General features: G+C 45.0%; 1 protein-coding gene across 1 annotated transcript in view; it reads right to left on the bottom strand.

Annotated features, from left to right (window-relative positions):
* Positions 1-9,991, bottom strand: part of lrfn2b (leucine rich repeat and fibronectin type III domain containing 2b) — a 100,068-nt gene extending 90,077 nt beyond the window's left edge. The window contains exon 1 of the mRNA XM_012826616.3: positions 9,359-9,991. The gene's annotated coding sequence lies outside the window, so the exon portion shown is untranslated. The remainder of the gene's footprint in view (positions 1-9,358) is intronic.
* Positions 9,992-17,336: the final 7,345 nt, after the last annotated feature.

The raw sequence follows: 17,336 nt of genomic DNA, 5'->3' as shown, positions 1-17,336 counted from the left end.
GTGTGTGTGTGTGTGTCTGTGTGTTTGTGTGTGCATGTCAGGGTGGGTTATGACTGCTTTGTCGCATGGCCTCAACAGGGCGGGGGTGTAGAGAGCTGACACAGGGGTTCTCCTCGGATGAAAACACAGCTCAATCTCCACCATTTTATATCTCTCTTCCCAATGTGGCATCTTTAAGTGCCCCAGAAGGAAACCAGTGACAAATGGCTGTCTCAAAGGTGTAATTTTCCCTGTCAGAGACGTTACCGTCACCAAAGCTATGGCAAAGCCATGTGCCTCACACTCAATGTAATAACTGCCCGCCGACTTCGCTGACAGTAGTCTCTTAATTGATTTACGACCAAAGTAACATTCTTCTCAAGGGGGCATTATGTTAAGCAATATAGCTCTGATATGATAATACGTCTGACTGTGACTGAGCCTTTTGAAGGCTCCCCGGTGTTAAAAGAAGAGGGTTTGGTAATTGACACCCTGTGTGTTCGGTGAGATTAAGAACCTTCCAGAAGATGAGAAGTTGCCGTTTCTAAAGCCTCTTCCACCAAGTCGAGCCGAAAAAAGATGCTATCTCACTCCGTTAGCCAGACGGGTCAGAAGGGGCTGGCACTGTGTGGCCAGGAGATTGTGTCCGTGAAAGAGAAGGGGACGTGTGTGTGTGAGAGAGAGAAGGGGAAGTGTGTGTGTGTGAGAGAGGAGTTGATCCAGACAGACAATGAGATGATGGAGAAAGAGAGAGAGAGTGAGACAGAGAAAAGAGAGATTGAGAAAAGAGGAATAAAGAAGGATATAACGAAATCCTCTTTGTGTTCTATAGGCGAACTTCTTACTCTGAGAGCGCTGACCTGTCAAGGACTGGATTGGGCCTTTCGGCCCTAAAGTGAGAGGGGGGGGGGGGGGGGTCGGGGGGTTGGGCAGTGTAGAAATAAATCATAAATAAATGATGGGCCAGTGTTATTCAAACACATCCCCTGAAGACAGCCAGGCTTGGGTGATTCTGTGTTCTTTCGTCTCGCCATTCTACCAGCAGGAATCATATCTGTCTAAACATCAGCCAGTCAACAGACCCACCCACCCGCCCCTCCACAGTTCACCGTCAGCTGTGATCTCTCTAAGGAGCCCCGCACTTGGGGTTTGGCGTGGTGTTCTGGAGTTTGCACTCATAATGCATCAAAGTGGGCAAGAGGATCTGAGGGCGGAATGGTGCTTTTTCATTCTGAATTCAGACGGGATGCATCAGCTGGAGTGGATGTGCATGTGGTGCATGTGGTGGATGTGTTGGATGTGTTGGATGTGCATGTGTGGGTGGATGTGCATGTGAGTGGATGTGCATGTGTGGCTGGATGTGCATGTGAGTGGATGTGGTGGATATGCATGTGGTGGATGTACATGTGTGGGTGGATGTGCATGTGTGGGTGGATGTGCATGTGAGTGGATGTGGTGGATATGCATGTGAGTGGATGTGGTGGATGTGCATGTGTGGGTGGATGTGCATGTGGTGCATGTAGTGGATATGCATGTGGTGCATGTAGTGGATATGCATGTGTGAGTGGCAGCTCTCGGCTACTTCTCTTGCCATTCATACTTTAGGTAACAGCCACAGACACAGACACAGACACAGACACAGACACAGACACAGACACAGACACAGACACAGCCTCAGCCACAATAGTCACAACACCATAATTTGCCTGAAATGTTCTGCTTAGAAAGAGGAAACCATTAAAAGTTGGTTCTTTGGCTTTCGATTGATTTTGCTGTCATGGAAGCCCAGATGTTCAGAGTAAAGTTTTGTGTTGCGGCTGTGATTTACCTTTGGCCTTTTAATGAAGACCACATGAAGAAAAATGTATATGAGTATGGTGAAGTAGACTTAAAAATAAAATTAAAAATGTCACCCTTTATCAAATTTGGTAAAATATGCCAAATGTGACAAATATGTTGCTTGGGACGTTGAGTGCCACACCAGAAAGGCCCAAACTCTCGCTACTCCACTACTACCACCAACAGCTTTCCAGCGCTCCTGACTCATAATACTGTGGTTTATCTGCCCCTTTGCGGGACAATGACTGCACAAAGTGAAACTTGTTCTGATCATCCCTTGAGATGAAGAAGAAGAAGAAGAAGAAGAAGAAGAAGAAGTTACATGTCTGGTGAGTTTGTTTGTTTGGTGTGCAACAGGGCGTGTGGAAGAGGCGTGAATGCCTGCTCCTATGCAAGCTTAGGGGCTTGACTCGGCCGGTAGAATCGGTGGGGAATGATAAGAACGTGGTTGTTGTGACAAATGTCACTGTGGTTATCCTTGACGTTTACAAGCAAGGGGAAGGGAGGAGACAAAAACGGAGAAGGAGAGGAAGGAAGAGAGAGAGAGAGAGAAAAAACCTTCCCCATGGTCATCTTCCCCTTTCCATTAGTGTAGTGTTTGTGCAGTGACTGTGAGGGTGTGTGTATGTGTTAGTGCATGTGTGTGTGTGTGTGTGTATGTTTCTGTGCAGTGACTGTGTCGAAGAGGAAAATGGCACTTGCACCTGCGCAGAGTCAAATAAGGAAAAGAAAAAAGAATGTGAATGTGAAAAAGAATGTCACACCTTTGACAGACCCCCCATTCCACCTTCCAGCTGCATTTACAGGTACCCACTCAGAGCGCAGCTCTCTCTCTTCATCTCCCCGAAGCACACCACAGTAAATCACAGTGTCAAAGCCATGGACAGCAGTTGTTTTGAGATTAAAGGATCTATAAGGAGGCCAAACAGCTCAATAACCATTAGGCGAGTGTCCTGCCTTCTCTTTCATGTTGATGCCAGCGTCTTCAAAATTGAAACTTTAAAGAACTCGTCTCTGCTTAGCTGTACAGAGTTGGGCCCCGGTCATCAATATCTTTCTACCCAAGCCGTCTCATTTGCCAGGAAGAGGGAAAAAAAACGGAAAAAAAAAACAGTTCAAACAAAACACACAAAACATGTTGAAACTCAATGCTGTCAGCCTAGGACATGTTATTGAGAACTACAGTGACTACAATAAAACAAACACATTTTTTTTTTCTGAAATGTCAATTATGTGTTACTTTAACTTTGTTCTTTCTGAGAGTTGTGGTGCTCCTCTGAGACTTGTGGCAGTGAGCCTGACATATGGCTGCTGATTCAGACTTATGTGCAGGAAACAAACACACCCCCCCCCCCCTCCTTCCCTCCCCTCCCACCCTCTTGTGGGCTTTGTGGATCAAAAGCCAGGTGGCCACCCTCTCGGAGAGAGCGAGTGACACACACACAGAGAGAGAGAGTAGAGAGAGTGGGCCTAGTTCTAGAACAAAAGCAGGGGGAAATGGGACAGCAGAAGGTGTGAGAGGGACATCAAGAGAGAAAAAAAAAGAAAGGAAGAAAGAGAGCGAAAGGGTCCAGAGAGTCTAGATGAAAGAAGCACAAAAAGACAGGGCCCGTGATGGCCGGTGTGGAGGTGACTGTCGTGGCCGGTGTGGTGTGGAGGTGACTGTTGTGGCCGGTGTGGTGTGGAGGTGACTGTTGTGGCCGGTGTGGTGTGGAGGTGACTGTCGTGGCCGGCGCGGTGTGGAGGTGACTGTCGTGGCCGGTGCGGTGTGGAGGTGACTGTCGTGGCCGGTGCGGTGTGGAGGTGACTGTCGTGGCCGGTGCGGTGTGGCTCTGTCAGGTAGCGATGCGACGCGATGAGACGCGATGCGACGCGATGCGACACGATGCGTGAGCTGGCGGTCTGAGCATGCGAGGGGATGGGCTTAGGGCGCATCAGTGTCAGAGCGCTGCGCCATATGTGGCCTTATTTATAGCCAGCAGATCCGCTGAGAGGACCCAAGGCCTGCTTACAGGGGGGTATTATATCAGAACCTAAAGACCTGCTTTGGGACGGGCCAATCCCACTCAGATCCCCTGCCCTTCGCACATCTTTCAGATGAACACTGAGGCAGTGCCAATAGCTGTCCATGATGGGTGTTATTAAAGAGGAGGAAGAGGATTTTTGGGGGGTGGGCCAAAATTAATGAGTTTGATGGGCGTGAAGCAGTCCCACGCATTTCACTCGTGCTTCAACTGTGACTGGAGGCCAAATGAATGGGCTTGACTCATGCAGCCTATTACTACCCCCCCCCCCTTCCACACACACACACACACACACACACACACACACACACACACACACACACACACACACACACACACACACACACACAAACACACTCTTACAACCAACCAACCTCCCCCCCCCTCCGCACACACACACACACACACACACACACACACACACACACACACACACACACACACACACACACACACACAAACACACTCTTACAACCAACCAACCTCCCCCCCCCCCTCCACACACACACACACACACACACACACACACACACACACACACACACAAACACACTCTTACAACCAACCAAACCCCCCCACCCCACCCCCATGTCCGCTTCCCTGCTCAACTCACGCCCCCACACAGCACCACATACAGGGCCAAGAAGCTGAACTTGCATTGCGTGCTTCTCCCATTTCTGAACAGCAAGGGGGCTTGATTGCCTCATCTCTTCCATCCCCGCCCCCCTTGAATCGCAGTAGCGGATCGTTCTAGAAGGAAAGCTATACGCTGGAATCTGACAGCCATTCAAAACCTTGTAAGATGACAGTTAAAGAGGCTTCTGTCCTGATGAGTGGAGCCAGCTGAGGATGGGTTTTTGTGTGTGTGTTTGTTTTGGCGGCATCGGGCACGTCAGCCAACCCATCTCCTCTTCTGAAATCTAACATCTTCCTCTCACACAAGCGAGCGCCTTTGCTTTATAGCGGGGGGCCAATTACTGGGGTGATTAGCTGGTGGATTGGCCGGCTTCCAGCATTTGTTTATACAAACATGGCTGCATGAGAGCCAAAGATGCTTGCTCCGGAGTCGAGCGTGCCGTTCATTCCCCTTCTGTATGTCATTATGGCAGTGCCATAGCAGTTTGTCAAGTCGTTCCCCCTCGTCTCTTCTCTGATATCGCTGGGGACTACATCGGAAATGTGTCTGTGTGCCCAGCCTCCCCACCCCCACCCCAACACACACACACACATTTGTGCAGTTGTATATGTAAGCAAGTATGTGCATGTGTGTGTCTATATGCATGGCCCTGTTCCTGCATGTGTGTCTGTGTGTGTGTCTGTGTGTGTGTGTGTGTGTGTGTGTGTGTGTGTGTGTGTGTGTGAGATAGAGAGAGAGAGAGTGAGCATATCTGTGTCCCTGTACATAGGCCCCAACGGACAGAGCCTCACGGGGATCGTGGGCATCTGGGCTATATTTAATAAATAGCCCCGTATTTTATTATTTTTTTTTCAAAAATAAGAATCAGACAAAAATATTGTTGATCAAAACTGCAAGTATGTTTTGGGTAATTTGTGTGTCATTCAAGCAGCAGATCTACTTCACACTACTTGGCCCACGCATAAGTCATTGTTGGCATCTGGTGTCATTTTCATACCCAAATATTTCTCTTCCAGCTGTGTGGTAAAATTTCTGAAAATGTGTGTGAAAAGTGTGTGCTGTCAACTCGCAGCCTGCAACATGGGTGCAAATGCACAGCAGCAACAAAAAAAAAGGAAGATTCAAGTTTGAACAATTGAGAACTTTTTTCACAACGAATAAACACTAGTTACTTTTCAGATCACCATTTACAATGTTTCAAACTAAATAATCCACCTGGAGGACAGACACATTTGAAACTCTGCACGTGTGTGGGAGAAACACTGTGAAAAGAGGTCTGCAGTTGTGAGGAAGGAAAACTCCAATACGAAATAATGTTTGGAGAGATTTTTCATCCTATCAAAACATTATGCAAGCCTTCAAAATTAGATTTCAATCTTGCAAAACTTTTTAAAATTAGATTTCACCCTTTTGTTTCAGTTTTGAAATATGAAGTGATATTCACCTCATATACTACCACTAACTGATGTGGAATGATATTCATCCCATATACTACCACTAACTGATGTGGAATGATATTCGTCCCATATACTACCACTAACTGATGAATTGACAGTATTGCAAAATTCATGTGGTGGCATGACATGACTTAATACCCTAGACAACTATAATTCTGAAACACTGCCCACCTCTACGATATAAGACGTTTTTTTTCAAAAAGAAAAAGGATGAAGCCACGTGGTGCTGGCAAGGCTAGAGAAAGAGTCATCTCCTGCTGCTGACCATTTGGCAAAAGCATGGTAGAAGGGAACGACTCAACTTTAATATCTCCCACTTTAGTATCTCCCGATCTTCAGACAGCACTCTTTATAGGCCTATCTAAACCTTGGTTTACCATACAAAAGCTGAAGTTGTGTGTTCTGATATTCAAACAGTATACATAACAGTCAAGTAGTCTATAAAAACCTTGTAAATGTAACCCATAGCAATGACCATGCCCTGTGTCAGTGTGACCTATCAGAAAAAGTGTTTTCATGTAGACAAGCAGTGTGGAATTATGGATGGGATGTTCATGTGAGTCGGACAGACGACGGGCCTCATAAATGTGTGTGTGTGTGTGTGTGTGTGTGTGTGTGTGTGTGTGTGTGTGTGTGTGTGTGCGCGCGCATACCACAGACTGTCTACACTCCAGCTGTTATTGTCTCAAACTGTCTGAAAAAAAAATTAAAACATCACGGGAGAGCACGCTCCCTGGAAACCCCTACAGGCCGTAAGCCACGCCCTGCAGAGCCTTCTGATTACCGTCAATGTGCTTGTCGACCAACACCACACTGCAAGTCACAACTCAGGTAAACACCCAGTAAACACACACACACACAGACACACACACAACAAGAGACATTAGAGAAAGCAGAAAGGTCCATGCCTTGGCAGGCTTCTAAGCATGCTTAGTTCAGAGCACAAAGACAGTACCTTCCTGCCCCAGGTATCTAGGTTATGTTAGCCTGCTGCTAGGTTATGTTAGCCTGCTGCACAGGAGTTCAGCTTTCATCACTCTTTACTGCCCTGTAAACACCGCCCACTGACATCCAAACAGGTATATAGGTTACGTTAGCCTACTGCACGGGAGTTCAGCTTTTATCACTCTTTCCTGCCCTGTAAACACAGCCCACTGACATCCAAACAGTTGCCAACATGGTCTCTCTAGGGAGTATATGCCAACCCTTTGCCCAATCCTTCTGAATGACTGCTAGGTTCTGAGGCCTATGTCTTCTGAAGGAAAGGAGACTGGGTACAGCTGTTATACTTTTTGCCTTGTTGCTAAAAATCGCTGCTTTCATTTTAACATATATGCAACATACACCTCTCGTCTCTTTATTTACTTCACTAATTCATTACCTTTTCTGTAATTTTCATCTAAATGCAGTGTGTGAATTTGGGGACAGTTGTAACGTGAGAGTTCTAACATTGGACAAATTTGAAGGGGTTTATAAGTCAACTTTACGGCAACCACTGTGCATTATTCATACCAAAAGATTGTTTTTTTCTGTAAGTGTTTGCTTTCAAAGTATGAGATAGTCGCTTACAAACCAAGTGTCATATTTTCTCATAAGTTGCTAGCCCATTTCAAATTCTAGCTACGCTTGCTATTGCAACTTACTATATGCAGCCTGCATGTTACAATTATCCCCAGTAGACCTCTCCTAATATCTGAAAATATAACTTGAATATAATACATTGTATGCAGCTAATTATTATACTACCATTTAGATAGGAAGTCACTGATCACAACGACCTGTGCTTGTGTTTCTGTCAAAACCCATCAATTCTGCGCAATTCAAGTTACAAATTTGCCCAACAAAACGACTTCTGTCTAGAACTTTTGACAGAGATTGAGATGCTTGATGCCATCACACATGTTGTCTGTGAGTTGCATTGCATTAGGTTAAACACGAGCTGAGAAACATGAAGCATGTTACAACTGTCCCCTTGTTGCAACTGTACCCGTTCTCCCCGACTTCAAATAACAAATGGCGAGGTGTTATTGAGGTCACCAGACTTATTTGGCCCCTGTAATGCTGTGCCAGTAATCATCCAGACGCCTCCCTAGACCCTCACCCCCACTGCAAGTTAGCCAGTATAGCTGTCCCCAGTGGCCGTCAGAATTAAATACAGTTTTAAACACCTATATGTAGAAACAGTGAATTTCAGTTCGCCGACACTGACGTTTTATAATTTTAAACTGTCCCATCTTAAAAGGGGGTATCGTCACCACCAAACCTTCAGTTCCTGTCGAAGGTACTTTAAACAAGAAATGTACGATTCAGCCGATTCATTGAGTTGCTGAATATCACAGATGCTATTTGGATCGATTACTTAACTTAAATATACTTGTTTGCCTGTGACAGGAAAGGAAAATAAAATACAACAGCGTCGCGCAATGCCACTGCATCTCATCATCCGCCAGCAGCAGATGAGGAAAGATGGACCTGGCTTTGTAAACTGATGTGAATGTGTCGAGCGTTCTCTTCGCCGACCACAGACATGCAAATGACAAAGATACTGAACAAATGATAATGAACATTGAATGTTATTTTTTAAAGCTGTTAATAAAGTGGAACCTTAAATAGCACAAAAATAAAGAAGTCACTGCCTTGCTTACACTTACAGAAAATACATCCATCTATCTTACAATTGTATGGCAGACAATTGTTAAGACATAATATTTTGACATTGCGCACTACTGCAACACGATGCTTAAAATGGACCTGCACTGAATTCTGGATTCGCCTTATTTTTTTAACAATTGTGGCTACCGCACACCCAAGTAGAGATAGTTCCCCATACAGAAGTCAGATCAGTCAAATCTAAAACTTAACGCAAATAAATTAAACCATGTGGCCTTATCATAAGCTATTATTTCAAATAGGGTATAAATTAAACAACGAAGATGAAATATAGAGAATATGACCTAAATATGCATCCAATCAGTTGGTAAATCAGATCTGAATGGCCTCACCCAGCAAGAGGATAGGACAAGATAAGCGCACCAACTGATCCAAAATCAGTGGCGGCGGGCACCATTTGGTTAGCTCATTGGATCAAATCAATGGTGCATTTAGCCATTACAATGAGCATAACATTTGAATAAACAATTCATTCCATAGCCTACGCAGTGCAATGACAGTGCAGCTCGCAACTATTTTCGTACTCTTATCTGACACTAGAACTTGGTTTGAATTTTAGTTTTTAGTTAAGGATGTGAATGAGTATGCTAACCTCTGCATTACCAATTACATTATCTAAACACAAGACGGTCAATGTTGTTGATCTTTGTGCATGTTATTGATCTTTGCGCATGCAACAAACAGTCATGCCCGTCTGAATACCGGACTCGGCACGAACTCCGACAGTCTAAAATCCGTTCTGTTCTCCTTACCTTTGATACCAGACGTCTAACCACAAATGGGCGAATCACATTCTCTTGGTCCATTTCCATTGTATTCCCATATTATTCCATGGTACGTTTTCGTTGCACAATTTCCCAAAGGTTGGACAGATCCATACCGACCAGGTACGGCAAACGCCCGGCTCGCTGCACTGGCTGCAAGTCTGTGCGATAGCAGGCGAAGGGTCCGTTCTAGATGCGTAAAGAAGCCTACCACTTCAGCAGTTTCCCGTCAACGATAGCAGAAAGAAAAGATATATTTTCAAAGATTACGAGCACCAAAATAAAACAACTCTTTACAAGCCCGTTAAATCACAAATCCATCGGAGTTGCGACAGGTTTTCAACATTCTCCAGCTCCTAAAACTGCACGGACTTCCCTTGATGCTGGGTGCATTTATCCTTAGTATGCAGGGAGAGAAAAAATAGTGATTATTTCCTTTGAAAGACCCATTACTTCAAATATGTCCGCGCAGGACAGGCACAAAGTATTGTTCTCCTTTTGCAACTAAAGCAAAGCCGATTAGATTTCAGTTCAGGACCGGAGATGGACACGAGCGCGGGGATATATATCTGCACAGGATCTAAGCGGCTGTGCAACGCCGCTCATGGGGGCAAGGAGAAACGGCAGATTGCAGTCTGAAGTCCCTAGCGGGGAAAAAAACATCCTGCGTCCGAACGGCCAATAGCCACCACTCGTAATTTTTTTGATATGCTCTAACAGCAGGCTATCGTTTGGATGGTGGATATTCTTTTCTGACATCTTCTATATGGTCGGTGCGTGCAAGAAACACAGAAGAGAGTCATGAAAGAAAGATGGGTTTAATAAAATCTTTTTTTACAAGACATTTCGATCGTGGTATTGGAAGATATTCCTCTGTAAATACAAATAAGAGGGTAACATAGAGTGTTATAAACAACTGTAAACAGCTGAGCCGTCTGTCTACTATTGTGGCTTAGTTCTATGATTTCTGGGTATTTACTGGAAGGATTTCGAGATCACAACATTTACATCCAGATTGTACAAGGAGGCTTTCATCTTAGCCTGCATCTCAGCTTTTCTGTCCCTCACTAACATTTATTAATGTGTGGATCTGCATGTGTGTGTGTGTGTGTGTGTGTGTGTGTCTGGTGTTGGGAGGGGGGGCACATTTGTGTTTGTTCTATTTCTATGAGCATACATCTGTGTGTTTGTGTGTATGCATTGTGTCTGTGTGTCTTGTGTGTGTGTGTGTGTGTGTGCGTGTGTCTGTGTGTGTATGTATGCATATATGTGTGTATGTACTATCTTTATTTGTCTGTCTATATTGTCTGTGTACCTGCTCTCTCAGGTCTGTCCACATGGCCTGGCCCAGCGTCGCCGTCACTCCCCTGCTCTCCGAGGGCCTGTTGCCGTGCGCCGGGTTCACTTGGAGGTTCCGCGTTCCGCCCGTGATTGATGCTGACGAGCGCGGATGCAGGCAGAGGGTGTCTTTGTGCCCCTGTCACTACTCTCCCATCCACCCATCAGGCGCCTTCGCTCTGCACTCCTCTGACAAAACCGCACACACACACACCCACACACACGCACGGACACACACACACACACACATCACATACACCCACACGCACGGACACACACACACACATCCACAAACACGCACGGACACACACACACACACACATCACATACACACACACGCACGGACACACGCACACACATCACACACACACACACACACACACACACACACACACGCACGCACGGATGCACACAGGCATGAGCTCTTGCCTGGATTTCTGGGTTATCTGAGCCAGTGGGCAGAGCCGGTTTCGTGTCTCCTCTGTGAGAGAGCTGCTGCGCTTGTGGCCTTTCACTGCAGCGTCATGAGGAACTGTTGGAGATGGAGCTGCAGCTGCAGCATCATGAGGAACTGTTGGAGATGCAGCGTCATGTGGAACTGTTGGAGATGGAGCTGCAGCGTCATGTGGAACTGTTGGAGATGGAGCTGCAGCATCATGAGGAACTGTTGGAGATGGAGCTGCATCATCATGAGGAACTGTTGGAGATGGAGCTGCAGCATCATGAGGAACTGTTGGAGATAGAGCTGCAGCGTCATGAGGAACTGTTGGAGATGGAGATGCAGCGTCATGAGGAACTGTTGGAGCTGCAGCATCATGTGGAACTGTTGGAGCTGCAGCATCATGTGGAACTGTTGGAGATGGAGCTTCAGCGTCATGAGGAACTGTTGGAGATGGAGCTGGAGAAGACGTCTGAGAATGCCCAGAGCAGACCACGTTAAATGTGCTTGAAATTAAAAGCCAGCTGATGGGTTTTCACTCATTGGAAAAGCATCAACATTTGTGTCTGGAAGAATCTTTCATGAGTGTGTGTGTGTGTGTGTATGCGTGTGTGTGTGTGTGTGTGTGTGTGTGGGTGTGTCCATGTGTCTTTGTGACTGTGAATGTGTGTGTCTGCGAATATGTGTGTCTGTGAGTGTGTTCGTGTTTGAGTGCATGTGTGTGTATGTAAGCATGCACTTCAATGTGTGTGTGTGTGTGTCTCGCCACTCTAGCGACTGCGGCTGAAAATCCTCGGGAGCTGCAGCTGTTCAGCTCCTGTTCAGTCCACCCACATTAAAAACCTGCTCTCAGCCTAATCAGAGTCTCACTAAAGGACAGGCAGAGCGAGGCACCGCAAACTGGAGGCTTATTTTAGAGATGAACATCAGGATTTGCGATGCAAAAAAACGAGAAAAAAAAACCCAGCTGTAGGATTCGGTGCAAGGGCGGACATTGTTGAGAGGAAGTCGGAAATAGAGTGTCTGTTTTTGCTGACCTCAGAAAGCTTGGCGGGATTTTTTTGTGTGAGAGAGGTGCCGTGGTAACGGCCCTCACGGCAAAGGCCCTCACGGCATTGGTGACGGCAGTGGCTCTTGCCATTAAATTACCCCTGAGCCTTTTCAAATGTATGCTTTTGCTCAGCACAGCCTATGATAGCTTCCATTGTGCACTTATGCAGTCGGGGTAATTGCTTTTTCATATGAGATTATTGTCCATACATTGTGAATTGAAAATAAAAATTGAGTTTCAAGTCCTGAGAGTGTGTGTGTATGTATTAGTTTGTGTGTGTGTGTAAGAGAGAGAGAGAGACTGAGAAAACATAGTGAAAGTGAAAAACAGAAATTGAGAGGGAAAGGGATAAACGGAGCAAATGAAAGGAGGAGAAACATACAGGCACTGTGACAGGAGGAGAAACAGAGAGAGGAGGGAGCATGAATTGGCCTCTCCTCACATTGTCCCACTTTAATGTGCATATGTGTGTATGCACGTTTCTGTACGTGGAGCTGGTCTGTGTGTGTGAGAGTGTATGAGTGTCTGTGTATGTGTGTGTGTGTGAATGTATATGTGAGTGTGTATGTACTGTATGTATGTATGAGTGTGTGTGTGTATGTTAATGCATTTGTGTGTGTGTGTTTGAGTATATATTTGTGTAGCTGGGGGATATGAGGATGCGCTCCCTCCTGACTCAGACTCCTGACATGTGTGCAGTTACCTTAAGGATGGTGCTGATGGTTGGTGGTGGGGGAGACTCTCTCTGTTTCCCCATCTGCCCTCCATCCAGTTAAGCTAGCTCAGTGGCATTTCTACATTAGGGGCACATGGGGCACTGCCCCACCAGATCCAGATGGCGCTGTGGTGCAGAAAGCTCAATATATCTGTGCTTTGTGGCAAAATATATCTTATTTGATTTAATATGCAAAGTAGCGATTCATTTGTAAATGTGTGTGTGAATAAACTAGACTCACAAGCATTATAGTGCTGTTTTGGAGTCATTTCATTCGTGTGTGTTTCTGTGTTTGTGCTTGCTCTGTGAAATGCTGCAAACACAAGACTGTTGCTATGTAAACACCAATGAGCGTGAGCGACACAGGCCAAAGTTTACATTGGGAGATGGGGCAGTTTTAGATGTGCCCCACGAAATCTGCCTAGCAACCCGTGACCAAGAAAAAATAAATCATACAGATCGTACTCAGACAGATCTAAAGCCACTAACGTTACTGCTCGTTAGCTATCGTTAGTTTTCTACTGTTTTGGAACCAGCCTCCGTGATTCAAGTTGCAGTCTGAAATTATTTCTGTTTATACATTTTATGTACGTTTTTTTCATTTAGCAGCATGATTTGTTGCTGTTATTTGTTTCAGTTGTGCCTTTCGCTTCATGTTGTATGCTTGTGCCACAAGCTTGATAAAGCATGCAAGTTATTTGAACTATGTGTCTATCTAATCTTTTTATTTTATTGCAATCTATTTTATTTACTTTGTTGCTGTATTATAAGCAATATCTTTGTGTCGCGCTGAGAACTGAAGCATGTGAAATGTAATTGAAATAGGATTTCTGCTCCCTGCCGGCACTCAAAATGCAGCCCATAGCCTATGCCTACCTGGGCATATAGGCAAATTGCTTATATAATTATATAATAATCAGCTAGCTCTATTTTTGTGACGATAACATGACGTCATACAAAATTGGCCCACCAGAAATTTCGGGCTAAAATCGCCACTGAGCTAGCTCATTCAGCTTCGGTGTCCTATCCCTCCAGTTAAACTCATTCAGCTTCGGTGTCCTCTCCCTCCAGTTAAACTCATTCAGCTTCGGTGTCCTCTCCCTCCAGTCAGGCTAACTCTGTCTCCCTCCCTAACCCCTTTCCCTGAGCAAAGCTAAGTGTCTCTGCTTTCCTCTGCTCATTCCTTCCTCCCTGAGATGATAGGAGTCGGCCACCTTTGGCCTCTGCTTTTTCTGCAAAGTTGAATGAACTACCTTCCCTCACACACACCGGTGTATGAATGCACATGTGTACATAAAAACTCACACAGTTTCTCTCACGTTCATACACAGCTACACACAAAGAAACACACACACACACACACACACACACACACACACACACACACACAAACACACACATACACACACATTTATGACGTTCATGACCAGCATGTGCATCGGCTACTCGATGAATGAAACAAATAAGTGTGTCTGTCCATGACAATCTTCCATTGGTTGTGTGCGACATAAACAAGATTAACGAACCAAAACACTTTCTCTCTTCTCGAGTTGGAGGCATGCTGGGGATTTTCATTGTCAGAGGCTCATTAAAGCAGTGCGTTCAATTTATATCTTTTTAATGGTTGTATTTTTAAAACTCAGGAGTGAAATCGAGAAAACTGGTTAGCCACAGCTACTGTCATGATCTCATTAATAGATGAAATGATATTGCTAGTCAGAAGTATATTCTAGCGGCGAAACCTGTCGGATTCCCCTTTTCCTTTGATCAAAGTTTAATGTGTTCGGCTCTACGCTTGGCCACTTCAGATGAGTATATATAAATATATATATATATATATATACACACACACACTCACACACACAAGGAGTAAGGAGGAGTTGAGGGGAGGAGAGTGAAGGAGTGAACAGCTTCATCGCCCCCCTTTCATATTTCATCACCCCTAATGATGTTTGGGTTCTTGCCCCCATTAACATCTGCCACGAGTCATTGGCTGATTAGCCCTAGCAAGATGAAGAGAATTCATGTTGAAAGACTAAGAGCGAAATAAGAGTGTGTGTGTGTGTGTGTGTGTGTGTGTGTGTGTGTGTGTTTATGGTAGTGTGTGTATATGTGTATACGAGCCCCCCTCCTCTGGAATAATCTCCCTGCCTCCATTCGAGATGCAGACACCCTACCGATATTCAAATCGAGACTAAAGACATTCCTCTTCAGTGCATCCTATAGCCATAAGTAATTGCGTCAACTAAGCCTAACCTTAACTAAAAATACGTAGTACCAGTGGCGGTGCATCAATACAGGGCGCAAGGGCGCCGCCCCTCCTAAAATTTTGAGATGAAAAAAAAAGGAAAAAAACATTATATACCAAACAATTAAAATAGGAAATGTACTGTGTTAACGCGTTAAATGTGTGTGGGAGCCCGTAAGCCCCTGTCAACAACCACTTAAATGTGACCAAATATAATATATTGCCATTCGTTCCTCCCTGGAGGGGCGCCAGCCAAATGGAAGTCAATGGGAGCTCCCATACTTTTCTGAAACATTTGAGCAAGGACAGCTTCTCATTGGCGGATGAAAGTTCGATCCTGGGGCGCAAAATATTGCGCCCTGACCAATGACATCGTTTCTTATTTCAACGCGACTGGACTATTCGTCGAATCAGAGACCTTTATCATTCCCTCACATCCCATATAAATCTCACGTATCTACGAGAGCAACATAGCTAGCAGAGACTTTGATTCTGTGAGTATGCCGACTGAAAACTTTCGAATCGACGATCAGATGTCGATAAGAAGAGACTGAAAGACATGGGACCCGAACGTCCGGATTTAAAAATGCAGCAGCAAAGCATCGACCGCGGGAGGACGTACACCCGTAGCTTCTCCTCAAGCCTGTATGCTAACCGGAGCTGGTTAGCTGGTTGTTCAGTGAGTGATGCGTTTTTTTGTTTTCCCTGCCTGTTGTTACAAAGTCCTGGGACTGAAACAATCTGGACTGCAACGGGGATGAGGGATCTAAAGCACTTCAACGATAAATGTAAGAAGCACGAATCTTGCCGCAGCCATCTAACTAACAGCCTGAAGCTAAGCCTCTTTGGAAGACTGAGTATTGCAGAGCAGTTGGACGAAGGGTACCGAATTGGCATTCGAAAACATGTAGTATCATCCAGTGTTTCTGAATCTATTCTGCTCTAAACCTCTAGTATAATCCAGTATTTCTGAATCTATTCTGCTCTAAACTACTGGTATCATTCAGTCTTTCTCACTCTATTCTGCTCTAAACCTCTACACCCTGTGTTTTTTTATTTTTTTATCTACTCTGTTTTAAACTTCTTGTACACAATGTTTCTGAATCTAGTCTACTCTAAACCTCTACTACCCAATATTTAAACCTCTGGAACCCAACCCAATGTTTATTAAACCATTCTGCTCTAAACCTCTCATGCCCAATTTTACAGTTTGTTGAGAGTTGTTAGTGGACAGTGTTGAGCACTGTGTTTTCATGAAATAAATCTTTGTTTTTTAATATATTCTACTCAAAACCTCTCTTGTGTTTTTGTTTTCTCATTGTGGAGTGCTATTTAAACCGCATTGCCCAACTGCGCCCATAGTCTATATATATATGTCTATGATTGCGCCCCCCCCCAAAAAAAAAAATCACCAGCCGCCACTGCGTAGCACATACACATGTAGGGTACACACCCGCTCTGCCCCTGATCGTCTTGGGTGGGCCTAGGGGCTGAGCAGGGGGGAGAGACAACAAGGCCAATCCCGGCATGGAGGTTGCCCTGCCCATTCTGGTGGCGCGCCTCTCATCTCTCACTCCTGTGATGCTTTTCCATAGGGCCACTTGGTGGATCCTCCACCAAGTCAACGGGAAGGTAAATACAAGGTAAATTACAAGGTAAAACAGTTCACCAAACTGTTAGGAAAGGCTAATTAGCCATTAGACAGATTAGCCAACCGAAAACCGAATTTCGCCCGAAATAGCAACCGCTAGCAGACTCAAAAAACATATGCAACTAAATATTTTACCCTATTACATAAACCAAACAAATCTAAACACATGTCATACCCCCCTAATCAACTAAACTGGACTAAAATATAAATAATATACTAAATAATATTCCCTTACACCTAGCCAGGCAGCCTTTCTCCCTCTCTCTCTCTCTCTCTCTCTCTCTCTCTCTCTCCCTCTCCTCTCATATCACATTGCTAATGCTTATAATAATACTGATATAATGGCCATATTGCCTACTGTAAATCTACTACCCAAAGGTATCTCCTTATCTGTTTCTGAAATAAATGTCTACTAACAAAAATGTTCTCTCTCCCTTGTAGCATGTTCCAATTGCTGATGGAAGTGGAAACATTGCTCCTCACCCCCACTACTCCTCAACTACGCATATGGACAGCCAAACTCT

Source organism: Clupea harengus, chromosome 15 (assembly GCF_900700415.2).
Source record: "Clupea harengus chromosome 15, Ch_v2.0.2, whole genome shotgun sequence".
Lineage (NCBI taxonomy): Eukaryota > Metazoa > Chordata > Actinopteri > Clupeiformes > Clupeidae > Clupea > Clupea harengus.
This window is presented reverse-complemented; position numbering and strand designations above follow the sequence as displayed.